Below are 14,555 nucleotides of genomic sequence, written 5' to 3' on the forward strand. Positions count from 1 at the left end.
GCTTCTCATATCAAAAGATGGAGTCTACATCCCTCCCCCTAGGCCTCAGTGACTGGCTCAACCAATAGGATGCTGTGGAGGTGACTTTCTGGGACTTCTGAGGCTAGGCTGTAAGAAGCCTGGTCTTTTGGAATATATCCTCTTGGGATGCTTTCTTTTGGAACCCAGCCACCACTTTGAGAGATGCCCAAGTCACATGAAGAGGCCACATGCAGGCCCTCCAGTTGGCAGCCCCGAATAAGATAACAGCCAGCATCCTCAGCAAACACAGAAATGAACCATCTTGACATCCAGCACAATAGAGGCAAAGAGGATTTCAGCCCAAGCTGACATCTGACTGTACTTCCTAGGAGACCCCAAGCAAGAACTGCCCAGCGAATCCCAGCCAATCCACAGAACAATAAGAGACAAGAATAAGTTACTGTTTCAAGCTACTCTACTTTGTTGTGGTTTGTTATACAGCAATAGATAACTTTTTTCATCCTTACACGAGACACAAAGAATATCGAAAGTTTGAAGATTCATGATGCCACCCGGAATGCATGTATATTTTTTACGTATTTTTTTCCTTTTAAAGGTCACTTTCTTATTCATTAGCCTTGAAATTGGAATTTGAATTGACCTTGATCAGAAATCCTAAGAAATGCTTAAGCAAATATTTTAAGCACTATCATATTTTGAGTACTAGTTCAGGATAAAGTGGTATTGATGTGACAAGAATAATGGATGTGTAATTAGAAGATGGAGTTTAAGTCCTAGTTCTGTCATTTATTACTGTGTGGCCTACAACAAGTTATTTCACATTTCTGCTTCCTAGTTTCCAATGCTATAATGTAATCGAAGGTATTTAGTGATGCATGACAAAACACAAACATTCAGTGAATTTCCATTTCTTTCCTTCCTATGAAAGTCCTGTACTCATAAGTGCAACCATATCAGAGCCTATCATACTGCTTCCTAAAACTAAATATTTTTATTATGTATCAAATGTTTCCCTTGATAACTATTGCATAAGCTTCCATAGTGTTGCCTTTACTAGTGTGATCTGCCTCACTTTTCCTGTGGGATAGTTTATTTAATAGATTTTGGGGACTCATCCTGTTGCTGGATTCTTACAAAGACTCTTTTGTGATAACCTTCTTTGGTTTTCAAGGACATGACCCTGTTTCTCGAGTGTGGTTCCCTACTGTAGCATAAATGTTAACAAGTTAAATGCATATCACATAAGAATTTTAATTGTTCATCATATGTTTATGTATTGAAATATAGAGTCGAATTGATATAATTGGTAACATTACCCATTTGCTTTGATTTGAGATGTCAAGTGATTGAAAAAATTTTTAATTCAGAATTGAATTACCTTGCTTATTTGAATTTATCATTTTTGCGTAATTAGGATGAACTAATTTTTTTTTTATTAATGTTATGATAGATTACAACCTTGTGAGATTTCAGTTGTACATTTTTGTTAGTCACGTTGTGGGTACACCACTTCCCCCTCTGTGCCCTCCCCCCACCCCCCCTTTTCCCTGGTAACCACCGATCAGATCTCCTTATCAATATACTAACTTCCACCTATGAGTGGAGTCATATAGAGTTAGGATGAACTAATTTAATTTGCAGTTATCCTTAAATGACTTAACTGATGTCTGCTGAGGTTCTCAAGGCCACAGGATTATGGAGTCATGCTGAACATCACTCTGTCTCTTAGGGTTGGAAGTACAAGTGCACCTTGTGAAGCCTGGAGACAGAAGTTACAAGCTTGATTTTTTCTCCATTAATGTTTTTTTTCTGTTTTGTCCCCCTCACCTCACTCTAGGCTGCGTCATGTTTCCCAGAAGGACCACATATTGCATTTGGAGGTGGTCCTCCTTTTCCAACTTTGTTCTGATTTTATGTCATTTTTACTTGGTGTTGAGCTCACATCTCAGTTCTGCAAAGGAAAGCTGGTTATTTATCTGGTAACTTGTGGTTGGAATCCCCAAGAGAGTGCTCTTTATAGAGACTGAGGGTCCTTTAGCAAATATTGCTTTTTGATGATGCATTTTAATAAGCCTTTTAAAAATCTGGATACCAGACTACCGGCTAGGGTACCTGGAAGCAATAATTTTAAAATAGTGCTTTTCAAACTGCAGGTCCTGACCAACTAGTGGATTATGAAATAATTCTAGAGAGTGTGACAAGCACTTAAAAAACAATGAAACAAAATGGAATAGATAATATTAGAGTGTATTACACGTAAAAAGGTAAGAACAGTTTCATAAAATTTTTATATTCCTTTGGTGTGTGTGCGTATATACTGATTTACAATAAAAAATAATTTATAGATTTATTTTGTGAGTTGCCATCAAAAGAATTTGAAAGTCACTGCCATGGATTTAAAGTTATCTGAAACACAGTTTTGTAATATAGCAGTTTGAAATGAAGCCCCAACAATATATGTAACAAATAAAAGCGTAGATAGGTTTTAGCTGCAAATTTTAAAGGGATTGGCAAGTTACTTTTCCTGAGAAGTCTAGCCCTGGGATGACTGGGTATTTTCCAAAGGGCCAGGAACCAGTTATCCCAATAAACGGTAGGGGCCTCAATGCTCTCTCCCTGGGAGGCTCTGAGGTAACGTTCCTCATCTCACTTGTAATGCTGCTGTTGCCTTGCTGCAGTGGCTGTTGGAAGTACTGCGTCTTCCCTAACCAGATCAGAAGGACCCAGTTTTCCCAAAGTCTTGGTCTGCCAGAAAGATGGCATTGCACTTCTCCCCGATTTGTGGGACCTGCACCCAGCTTGGAGAGCTGGAAAACTCCAGCCCTTAACTCCCCTCTTTGCTAGGGAACCACGTTTTCCTTCCCACTGGGTCCTTGGAAGATGGGAAGCAGCAGTAAGGTTACTTGTGTTTTATCCACACCATGTGCGTCTGTGTTTTTGTGTGAAGGCTGACTCACGTGGAGGAAAGTTCTATGCCTAGAATTATAAAATTAATGCTAATCAGAGTAATGCAGCATGCCACTTCCAATCTGCTAATGAGCTTTGGGGAGAGATGGCACATCTTCCTGCAGCTGATGGATGCCCCTTTTAGAGGATCTACGACATCCTCCCCAGGTCTTCACTCAGCTGGGCTAACACACTTCAGAACAAAATAATCCTCAGGGCAGGATGGGACCCCTTGCTTTTTGGTTCTTGTCCCTTGAATCAGTCTACTCTCTGTGCCACTAAAATGGCTGCCTATTAAACTCATCAGTGGAATCTGCCATACTGTGTCACTTAAACTTTTTCCATCTGCTTATGGTTTTTACTTGTTTTTCATAGAAAGCCCTGACCTAAATCTCTACTCTTCTTTTATAATGCTTTCATTTTGACCTTACTACTGCTGAAAGTCAACCAAACTCATTCATCACTGTCCCTCCCCCCAATCTCCATGAACATTATCCTGTTATCCAGGTTTTTAACATCCACTCAAGAGATTGTCAACAAAAATGGACTAAACCTTTACATGGAACTTCTTTACCCCCACATGGGACATTTTCAAGAATAGGAGCTTTCAGATGAATTAGCAATGTAGATAAATTTGTTACCAACACTAGAATCTCATTCTAAAATATTTTCTACAGCTCAAAACATGGCATAAGGCAGATTCCTATTTAAGAGAAAGGGCCTTCTTTTAAGTTGTCTTGAAGATTCTGAGACTGTCCTTACGAGCAGTGCTATGAGAGGATATGAGGCACAATCTCAGTCACCCCAAGAGTTAATTTAAATGGAGAAAGTGAGATGGTTTCCCAAAACATTGGAATTGATTTTTCCCTGAGTCTCTCCATAGTTGTAGATTCTGATAATCACAGAATATAGAGAAGGAAGAAACTTGGTGTTCCTTCTAACTGCCTCATTTCACAAACCAAGAAATTGAGGATCAGAGACATGAGGTCATTAAAGTCATCCAGTTACTTAGTTGCTTACTTCGACTAGGGTGGTTTCAGAAAGGATGCAGAAAAGTACAAGTATTTGAGAGCTAGTTAGGGACTGTATTAATCAACACTGTAATAATCAGCTCTGTGTCCTTGGGTGCTGCGACAGCTGGGGGTCCACTGCTGCAGCTGACAAATAAAGTGTGAGGAAGAAACAAAAACTGAGGGAGTCCATCGCCACTAGACCTGCCTTATAAGAAATGTCAAAAAGAGCTCTCCTGTCTGAAATGAAAAGGCAAAGGATACAAAGCTTTAAACAAGTTGATAAATAGATAAAATCAGAAAACTGCAACTCTGTATCAGAACATGTTAGTAAACAATTATGATGCAAAGGTTAAAGGGAAAGAAAGCATTAAAAATAACATTAACCATTCCAATTTGGTAACAAATTCACAATACAGAAAGAAAGAATTTTGACAACAAAAATAGCAAGGGAAGAAGAAAAGGACAGAACTTGCCTAGTCAAATGAAGCAAAAATGCTATCAGCAGAAAAAGAACTATCTCATCTGTGAGACCTTTTATACAAACCTCATGGTAACCACAAAACAAAAATTAAGGCAGAGTCACGAAACATAAAAAAAGAGGAAACTGAAAAACACATCACCAAAAACCGTCAAGCTGAAATTGTAGTGAGAAACACAAGGAAAAAGAAACAAAGGAAATATAGAGCAACCATAAAACAAAAGATAAAATGGCAATAGTAAGTCCCTATATATCCATAATCATCCTAAATGTAAATGGATTGAATGCACCAATGAAAAGACAGAGAGGCTGGACAGGTTAAGAAAAAGACCCAAAAATGTGCTGCCTCCAGGAGACCCATCTCAGCTCTAAAGAAAAACATAGGCTCAGAGTGAAGGGGTGGAAGATGATACTCCGACCAAATGACAACCAAAAGAAAGTGAGTGTAGCCATAATTCTATCAGACGAAATAGACTGCAAGCCAAAAAAGACAAGAGACAAAGATGGGCATTATATAATGATAAAGGGGATAATCCATCAAGAAGACATAACATTTATTAATATATATGCACCTAACGTAGAAGCACCAAAGTCTATAAAACAACTATTAACAGATCTAAAGGGAGAAACTGACAGCAACACCATAAGAGTAGGGAACTTTAATACCCCACTTACATCAATGGATAGGTCTTCTAGAGAGAAAAATCAACAAAGAAACGTTGATCTTCAATGAAACACTAGACCAGATGAATTGAACAGATACATATATAATATTCAACCCAAAAGCAGCAGGATATACATTTTCTCTCAAGTACACATGAAACATTCTCAAAGATCCACTGTTTGTTGGGAAACAAAACAACTCCCAATAAACTTAAGAAGACTGAAAAGATATCAAGCATCTTTTCCAACCACAATGGTATGAAACTAGAAATCAACCACAAGGAGAAAGCTGGAAAAGTCACAAATATGTGGAGCCTAAACAACGTGCTATTCATTAACTATTGGAACAACAACAAAATTAAAGGAGAAATGGAAAAATATCTGGAGGCAAATGAAAAGGAAAATACAGTGTACCAAAATCTATTGGATACAGCAAAAGCAGTACTAAGAGGGAAGTTCCTAGCAACACAGGCCTACCTTGTGAGACAGGAAAAATCTCAAATAAACAATCTAACAATACATCCAACAGAATCAGAAAAGAAGAAAAATGAAGAGCCCAAAGTCAGGAGAACAAAGGAACTACTAGAAATCAGAGCTGAAATAAATGACATGGAGAGTAAAAAGAAAATAGAAAAGATCAGCGAAACTAAGAGCTAGTTCTTTGAAAATATAAACAAAATTGACAAACCTTTAGGTAGAATAAGACAAAAAGAGAGAAGCCTCAAATAAATAAAATCAGAGAAGAAATCACAAGCAATATAACAGAAATACAAAGGATTACAACAGTATTCTTTATCAATGTTATAAACTACATTAACAAAATGAAGAATAAAAATCACATGATCATCTCAACAGACGCAGAGAAAGAATTTGACAAGATTCACCACATATTTATGATAATAACTCTCAATAAAATAATTATAGAAGGAAAGTACCTCAACATAATAAAGGCCATATATGACAAACCAACAGCTAACATTATACTCAATGGTGTAAACTGACAGCTATCCCTCTAAGAGCAGGAACAAGACAAGGATGCCCACGCTCACCCTTCTTAGTCCTAGCCAGAGCAATCAAGTAAGAAAAATAAATAAAACATATTCAAACTGGAAAGGAAGAAGTAAAACTGTCACTACTTGTGGATGATGAGATTTTACATATAGAAAACGCTAAAGAATCCATCAAAAAACTAAAAACAAACGAGCAGAAATAAAAAATCAAGAATACAATCCTATTTACAATCACAAAAAGAATTAAGTGGGTAGGAATAAATTTAACCAATGAGGTGAAAGACCTATACACTGAAGACTATAAGACATTGTTGAAAGAAATTAAAGAAGACATAAAGAAACAGAAGGATATTCTGTGCTCATGGATTAGAAGAATCAACATAGTGAAAAAGTCCATGTTACTTAAAGCAATCTGCAGATTCAACGTAATCCCTATCAAAACCCCAATGACATTTTTCACAGAAATAGAAAGAAGAATTCTAAAATTTACTGGAAACAACAAAAGTCCCCAAAGAGCCACAGCACTCCAGAGAAAAAAGAACAAAGGTGGAGGCATCACATTCCCTAATTTCAAAGTATACTACAAAGCTGTATTAATCAAAACAGCACGATACTGGCAGAAAAGCAGACACAGATCAATGGAACAGAATTGATAGCCAAGAAATAAACCCATACATTTAGGAACAGCCAATTTTCAACAAAGGAGCTAAGAACATACAATGGAGAAGGGAAAGTCTCTTCAATAAACACTGTTGGGAAAACGGACAGCCGCACACAAAAGAATGAAAGTAGACCATTATCTTACACCATGCACAAAAATTAACTCAAAATGGATTAAAGACTTGAATGTAATACCTGAAACCATAAAACTCCAAAGAAGAAAACATAGGCAGTAAGCTCTTTGCTATCATTCTTAGCAGTGTCTTTTTGAATATGTCTCCTCAGGAAAGGGAAACAAAAGAAAAAATAAGCTAATGGGACTACATCAAACTAAAAAGCGTCTGTATGGCTAAGGAAACATCAATACAATGAAAAGACAACCTAGCAATTGGAAGAAGATATCTGCGAATCATTTATCCAATAAGGGGTTGCTATCCAAAATATATAAAGAACTCAACAACAAAAGAACAAACTTAGTCAAGAAATGGGCAGAGGATTTGAACAGACATTTTCCCAAAGATATACAGATGGCCAACAGGCACATGAAAAGATGTTCAACATCACTAATTATTAGATAAATACAAATCAAAACCACAATGAGATATCACCTCATGCCCATCAGAATGGCTATTACTAAAAAGACAAGAAATAAGAAGTGTTGGAGAGGGGCCAGTGCCATGGCCGAGTGGTTAAGTTCGTGTGCGCTACTCACTTCAGCAGCCCAGGGTCTTGCCGGTTTGGATCCTGGGCCTGGACACGGCACCACTCATCAAGCCATGCTGAGGTGGCATCCCACACAGCACAGCCAGGATATACAACTAGAATATACAACTATGTACTGGGAGGGTTTTGGGAGAACAAGAAGGAAAAAAAGATAGACAACAGATGTTAGCTCAGGTGCCAATCTTTACAAAGAAAACAGAAGTGTTGGAGAGGATGTGGAGAAAAGGGAGCCCTCATACACTGCTGGTGGGAATGTAAATTGGTGCAGCCACTGTGGAAAATAGTACAGAGATTCCTCAAAAACTTAAAAATAGAATGACCAGGCATGACATCAGCATCACGGCGGAGTGAGCTCTTCCCTTAGACTCTCCTCCCTAAGAAAGAATGAAAAGGACATTCATAAACCAACAGAGGACAGGCACACAACACAAAAGACATCTGAGAGACCCATGCAGCCAAATGCCTGAAGGTGGAGGTGCTGGACCCCCCAGGAGGAAGGAGGAGGAAGTAAGGGGATCTCCTCTCCCTCCCCAGCAATGACCTAGGGCACAGGACCATGCACAGCTCTGAGAAAAGAGGGGCCTGGGGGGAGACTCTGTAGGAATGCCTTCGCTCTCCAAGTTCCCTCACATCCCATAGGAAAGCTCCACAGAGGAGGCTAAGCTATTGTGGGGTTGTCTTCATGAAGCCAGCACGCCAGGAGGACAGACAGCGAGGGCAAACAGAGAACACCCACGGGATGGCACATGCAAAAGAAGTGCCCCTCCCCCTGCTGGGCTCACAAGCTCAGCCAGTCAGCCAGGGCAAGGGACCCCGTCTAGAGTGCCCGTGCGTACATTAGCAAAGCAGCAGCTACAAGCAGGCAATCGCAGATGGGTCCTGTCAGCATAGATTCCAAAGGACAAGCACAGACACCAGGGATCACAGCAGGCTCAGAATACACAGCTCCTGAACCTCCTCCAGTGGTGGCAGGTGGAATCTGCAACCAGATACTATCTATGTGAAGGCACAAACCAACCCCATCAAATAGTATGAAGAAATATATTAATAGTCCAGACCAGAAGGAAAATGAAAAGCACCTAGAAATCAATCCTGAAGGCACACAAATTTACAATGTAAACGACAGAGAATTCAAAATAGCTAACATTAAAAAACTCAACGAGTTACAAGAAAATTCAGATAGTTCAATTAAATCAGGAATAAAATTAATAAACAGAGGGAATACTTCACAAAAGAGATTGACCCTACAAAGAGAAACCAATCAGAAATGTTGGAGATGAAAAACACAATGAGATAAAGAAAAATCTGGATACCCTGAATTACAGAGCTGACGTTATGGAAGACGGAATTAGCAATCTGGAGGACTGAAATATAGAAAGGCTTCAGATGGAGGAGGAGAGAGAATTAAGACTAAAAAGAACCGAAGAAATTCTCTGAGAAATATCTGATTCAATTAGGAAATGCAACATAAAAACTACGGGTATTATAGAGGGAGAAGGGAGGGAGAAAGGAGCAGAAAGTCTGTTCAAACCTGGAAAAGGAGCTGGAATTACAAGTAAAAGACGCTAACAGAACTTCTGATTACATCAATGTAAAAAGACCTACTCCAAGGCATAGAGTAGTAAAACTGGCAAAAGTCAGTGACAAAGAAGAAATATTTTTAAAGGCAGCAAGGCAGAAGAAAATAACTTACAAAGACCATATCAAACTTTCAGGAGATTTCTCAGCAGAATCTTTACAGGCTACGAGAAGGTAGAATGAGATATTCAAAATTCTGAAAGACAAAAACCTTCAGCTGAGAATACTCTATCCAGGGAAAAATATCCTACAGATATGGTGGAGAAATACAAACTTTCCCACATAAACAAAAGCTGAGGTAGTTCATCACCACAAGACACCCCAAACAGGAAATGCTCAAGAAGACCTTCATACCTGAAAAAGAAAAAAAAGAGTTCACAAAGCCTTGAGCAAGGAGATAAATAGGCAGCCAAAGTCAGAAAATTGCAACTCTCTACAAGAAGAGGTTAGCAAAAACTTAATTATGACATGAAAGATAAAGGGAAGGAAAACATCAAAAATAACTATAATCTTGTGATTTTAACCACAAAATCACAACACAAAACAGAATGTGTTATGACCAACAAATCAGAGGAAGAGGAAAGGGATGGAACTGGCTTAGACCAAGGAAATAAGAGGCTATCAGAAAATGGTATATCTCATCTACGAGATTTTTTATACAAACCTGATGGTAACCACTAAACAATCAGAACAGAGACACAAATGATACAGAAAAAAAGAAAACTGAGGGGCTGTCCCAGTGGCATAATGGTTAAGTTCACATGCTCTGCTTCAGCCACCCAGGGTTTGCAGCTTCAGGTCCCAGGCACAGACCTATGCATCTCTCATCAAGCCCTGCTGTGCTGGCATCCCACATACAAAAAACAGAGGAAGATTGCCACAGATGTTAGCTCAGCAACAATCTTCCTCAAGCTAAAAAAGAGGAAGATTGCTTACAGGTGTTAGCTCAGGGCCAGTCTTCCTCACACACAAAAAAGAGAAAACTGAGAAAACCATCATAGAGAACTACCAAACTGAACTGGCAGTCCAAAATACACAAGACAAGAAACAAGGGAAATACAGAGCTGCAAAACAAGTGATAAAATGGCAGCGTTAAGCCCTTATATATAAATAATCACTCTAAATGTAAATGGATTGAATTATCCAATCAAAAGACAGAGTGGTGGGATGGATTGAAAAACAAGACTCATCAATATGCTGCCTCCAGGAAACACTCTTAGCTCTAAAGACAAACACAGGCTCAGAGTGAAGGGACGGAAGATGATACTCTAAGCTAATGGCAAACAAAAGAAAGCAGTTATTGCAATACTTATATCAGACACAGTAGACCTCAAGATAAAAAAGGCAATGAGAGACAAAGAGGGGCAGTATATAATGGTAAAAGGGACACTCCAACAAGAAGACATAACACTTATAAATATACGTGTACCCAACAAAGGAGTACCAAAGTACATAAACCAACTATTAACAGACCTAAAAAGAGATATTAACAACAACATAATAATAGCAGGGGGCCCCAACAGTCTACTTACATCGATGGATAGATCATCCAGACAGAAAGTTAACAAGGAAATAGTGGAATTAAATGGAAAACTAGACGAGATGGACTATATAATAGATATATATGGAACATTCTGTCCAAAAATAGCAGAATACACATTCTTCTCAAGTGCACATGGAGCATTCTAAGGACAGACCATATGTTTCGAAACAAGATAGGCCTCAATAAATTTAAGAAGATTGAAATCACATCAAGCATCTTTTCTGACCAAAATGCTATGAGACTAGAAATCAGCTACAGGAAAAAAGCTGGGAAAGTGACAAATATGTGGACACTAAACAACATGCTACTGAACAACCAATGGATCATTGAAGAAATTAAAAGAGAAATCAAAAAATATCTGGAGACAAATGAAAATGAAAATACACCATACCAACTCATATGGGATGCAGAAAAAGTTGCCCTATGAGGGAAATTCATAGCAATACAGGCCCAGCTTAAAAAAACAAGAAAGATCTAAAATAAGCAATCTTAAAATACAGTTAGAAAATGGAGAACCAACAAAGCCCAAAGTCAGCCGAAGGAGGGAAATAATAAAAATCAGAGCAGAAATAAATGAAATTGAAACCAAAAAAGAAAAAAGAACAGTAGAAAAGATCAGTGAAACAAAGCGCTGGTTCTTTGAGAAGATATGCAAAATTGACAAACCCTTAGCCTGACTCTCTAAGAAAAAAAGAGAGAAGGCTCAAATAAATAAAATTAGAAACGAAAGAGGAGAAATTACAACAGATACCACAGAAATATAAAGGATTATAAGAGAATACTATGAAAAACTATATAGCAACAAACTGGACAATCCAGAAGAAACAGATAAATTCTAAGACTCATACAACTTCCCAAAACTGAATCAAGAAGAAACAGAGAATCTGAATAGCCCAATCACAAGTAAAGAGATTGAAACAGGTAGCTTAGTGGGAAACTACTTACCCTGACAAGGTTACCCACTCAAAGCTAACAGCCAACATCACAATTAATAGTAAAACACGCTATATTTTTCCTCAAGACTGACTTGATTTCTACTATTTCAACTTCTCCTTTTCCTTTAATGCATGGATCCTGCTAAACCTTATAAATCCATTACAATATAAAGTGGGGAATGAATAAAGAGCTCACCTGAGGGATGTTCACTCTCTGTGGCTCCTGGGCGAGTACAGAGGACTGTGGTTCAGCTGAGGGGACAGAAAGAAGACAGGGGTCCTGAGATTTAGCTGTCTTACAGCTCTTAGATTCACCTCCTCAAATCTCAGCACCCCAGTTGGGGATCATCCTCCCCATAGGCACAGGGCCCTCTGGGCCTTGAAAAGGCACAAGAAGGATCATGGACAGGCAGCAACACCTGTCTTTGTGTGATTCTGAAATGACCATGGAGCTGAAATCTGCAGTTTTTTACTGAGTGAACATAAACTTTACTCGATTGATTTAACAATAACGCATGCGTCCTTCTGGATAACAGAAAGAAATAAAAACAACCGATCAGTTGAATTAAAGGACGCCAAACGCCAAGACACTATTCCTTCATTAAAGTTAACTTAGCAGAAAAATGCTCAGTATGCATCATTTATCTATTTTTCTCAGTAATATTATTCAACCCCTGGTATACACAATCCACGGAAAGCCTAGTAAAAGAGATGGGAGGATTTAAGGCAGGAATTTGTAATTGTTCATTTCAGCTGGGAAGTATTTCTCAAAAGGCCCTTTCGATAGATGCTTTTGGTAACTTACCTGTGAGAGAGTGAACTGTCACAAACTGCGTTTCCCTGGACAAGTCACTGAAATTTTCAGGCCCAATGTCTTTAAATCTTTCAAAAGAGTTAGAAGTAGGTGACCTTGGAAAACTCTTCACAGATCATCATTCTTGGATCCTGTGACATCAGGATAACGTCACTAATGTCACATGTGGTGGTGGACATGTGTGACAGCAGCGCATCTGTAAATAGCGGGGGCCATTTAAGGGGACCGGAGACAGAACTTCCTCCCTCTGCCTGGTTGTCCCTTACCCCCAGACCTTGCCCTCACGGCTCTCCAACAAAGCAGGCTTTCCTGAGCAGCCTGCCCCTGGGCCACCCCAGCTCACCTGTACTTCCCAGGGACGGCCCAAATGCCCCACTGTCACACAGTGTGGTGGCTCCTGAAGGTGGCATCATCAAGTCTGGTTCATTCTGGGCAGGAGGATCAAGACCTGCTTCTGATCTTGCAAATCTAGCATCTGCTCCTTTCTGGGCTCTTGTCTCTGCTCTGAAGCTCTGGAGAGAGGTCTAAGGTCAGAGGGGCGCTCTCTTCCAGGTAAGACTCCCTCACAGAGGCCCCCTGCTTCCTGCCTCACAAGGGCTGGTTTGTTTCAAGGCAACTGGGACATGGATCTGAGAAATAAATTCATCTTAGGGGCAAAAAGGCTGACTCTTAGAATTCATTATAACGTCAGACTTCAAGGACAGAAAGCCTGACAATGCAGAGGGGGCCAGGCACCTCTGTCTGACCCAAGGGACCTGAAGAGACACTAGAAATCCCAGGATACATGTGACACATGGTGGGATTCCATCCACATCCTTTCCTTTACATCCCTGGGGACGCAGGGACAGGCCATGTTCCTAAGTGCTGTGAAGGCTGTAATGCCAGTCTTGGGCAGGTGTGACATCAGACAAAGCCTGAGACTGAAGCCAAGCACACCTGCCCTCGAATCCAAATTCCCTGGCTGGGAGCTCCTGACTCGAGCACATCGGGCCACCGACCCGAGCCTCGGTTTCTGGTGAAGTGGTTGTCAGGGTACATTAAACTATCCAGTAAAAAAACAAAGCGTCCTCTAACTATAACAGCAGTTGTCACTTACTTAAGGCTTCCTACCTGGCACTTGTCTAAAATAGTGATGTATGTTTCCAAACGTCGCCGTGAAACAATCATTATTAATATTTATAGATGAGAACCCTGACTCTCGCCCAGGTTCCTTCTGTCGCCCCTGCTAACAGGTGACAGAGCTGGCACTGACCGGGCCTGTAGTGCTCCAGAGCTCGGGCTCCACCGCAGACCCACGGTCACCGTCCGCCTGATAAACGCACTCCTCCCTCCCGCACCCACCGCCGCCGACATGGGCTTCTCTCCGGTCGGGCTGCAGGCGGGCTGGTCACACGATCCTCGGGCATCCCGGACCGCCCCGAACACCTGCGCCCCCCGGCAGCCCGAGGGCCGGGGTCTCCCCCATCGGCCTTACCCGCTCTGACGGCCCGCCCGGGTTTATACACCGCCGCGGGGGGCGACGAGGTCCCAGACACTTCCTGCTCCCATCCCCAAGCACAGGCACACCCTTCCCAGCTAGTCCCTCGCCCTCGGTGCGCACCCTGCATTTTCCGAGCACACCCCAAAGTTCCCCAACGGTTCTCTGGAGTCCTGAGAAGACAAACGAGGAGGCTACGGCTGCACATGCGCAGAAGGAGCGTGGCGTCCCGTTCCCGGAGTCCAGACGGTGAACCTCACCTATTTAAAACTACATTTCCCATAGGCCTCCGCGTCTACATTTCAAGTCACTTTTGGCCTTTCCGCGAAAGCGGGAGGACGGTGTTCTTAAATCTCTCCTGCCCAGGGTCCTCCGAGCCCGAAGAGGTTAAGGGTTAAGCCTGAACTCTGCTGTCAAATGCAAAGGGTAGTCCGCTATTGGCTCCCGATTAAAATAGCATTTTTTTCATAAGTCATTTGGAGGTAATTGGGGAAATTTGAATACGGATTGGATATGGAAAATATTAAAATATTACTTAGATGGTGTGAAAAAAATTTGGAGTTAGGAAGGAAAATTGACTTTGTAAAAAGAAAAAGACATGACGACTGAAGTAGTTAAATTATATAGCTGTAAAATTATAATTTTACAATTTTTCAACCTGGGACCTCCACCCTGTTCCTTTACAGCCGCCGGACCCACCAACCCCTGAGCCCCATCCTGGCGCGCCTGGGGC

General features: G+C 40.7%; 1 pseudogene; it reads right to left on the bottom strand.

Annotated features, from left to right (window-relative positions):
* Window positions 1-14,061, bottom strand: part of LOC138922111 (heparan sulfate glucosamine 3-O-sulfotransferase 4-like) — a 79,391-nt pseudogene extending 65,330 nt beyond the window's left edge.
* Between the last annotated feature and the right edge of the window lie 494 nt (window positions 14,062-14,555).

The sequence above is a fragment of the Equus caballus genome, unplaced genomic scaffold, assembly GCF_041296265.1.
Source record: "Equus caballus isolate H_3958 breed thoroughbred unplaced genomic scaffold, TB-T2T haplotype2-0000451, whole genome shotgun sequence".
Taxonomy (NCBI): domain Eukaryota; kingdom Metazoa; phylum Chordata; class Mammalia; order Perissodactyla; family Equidae; genus Equus; species Equus caballus.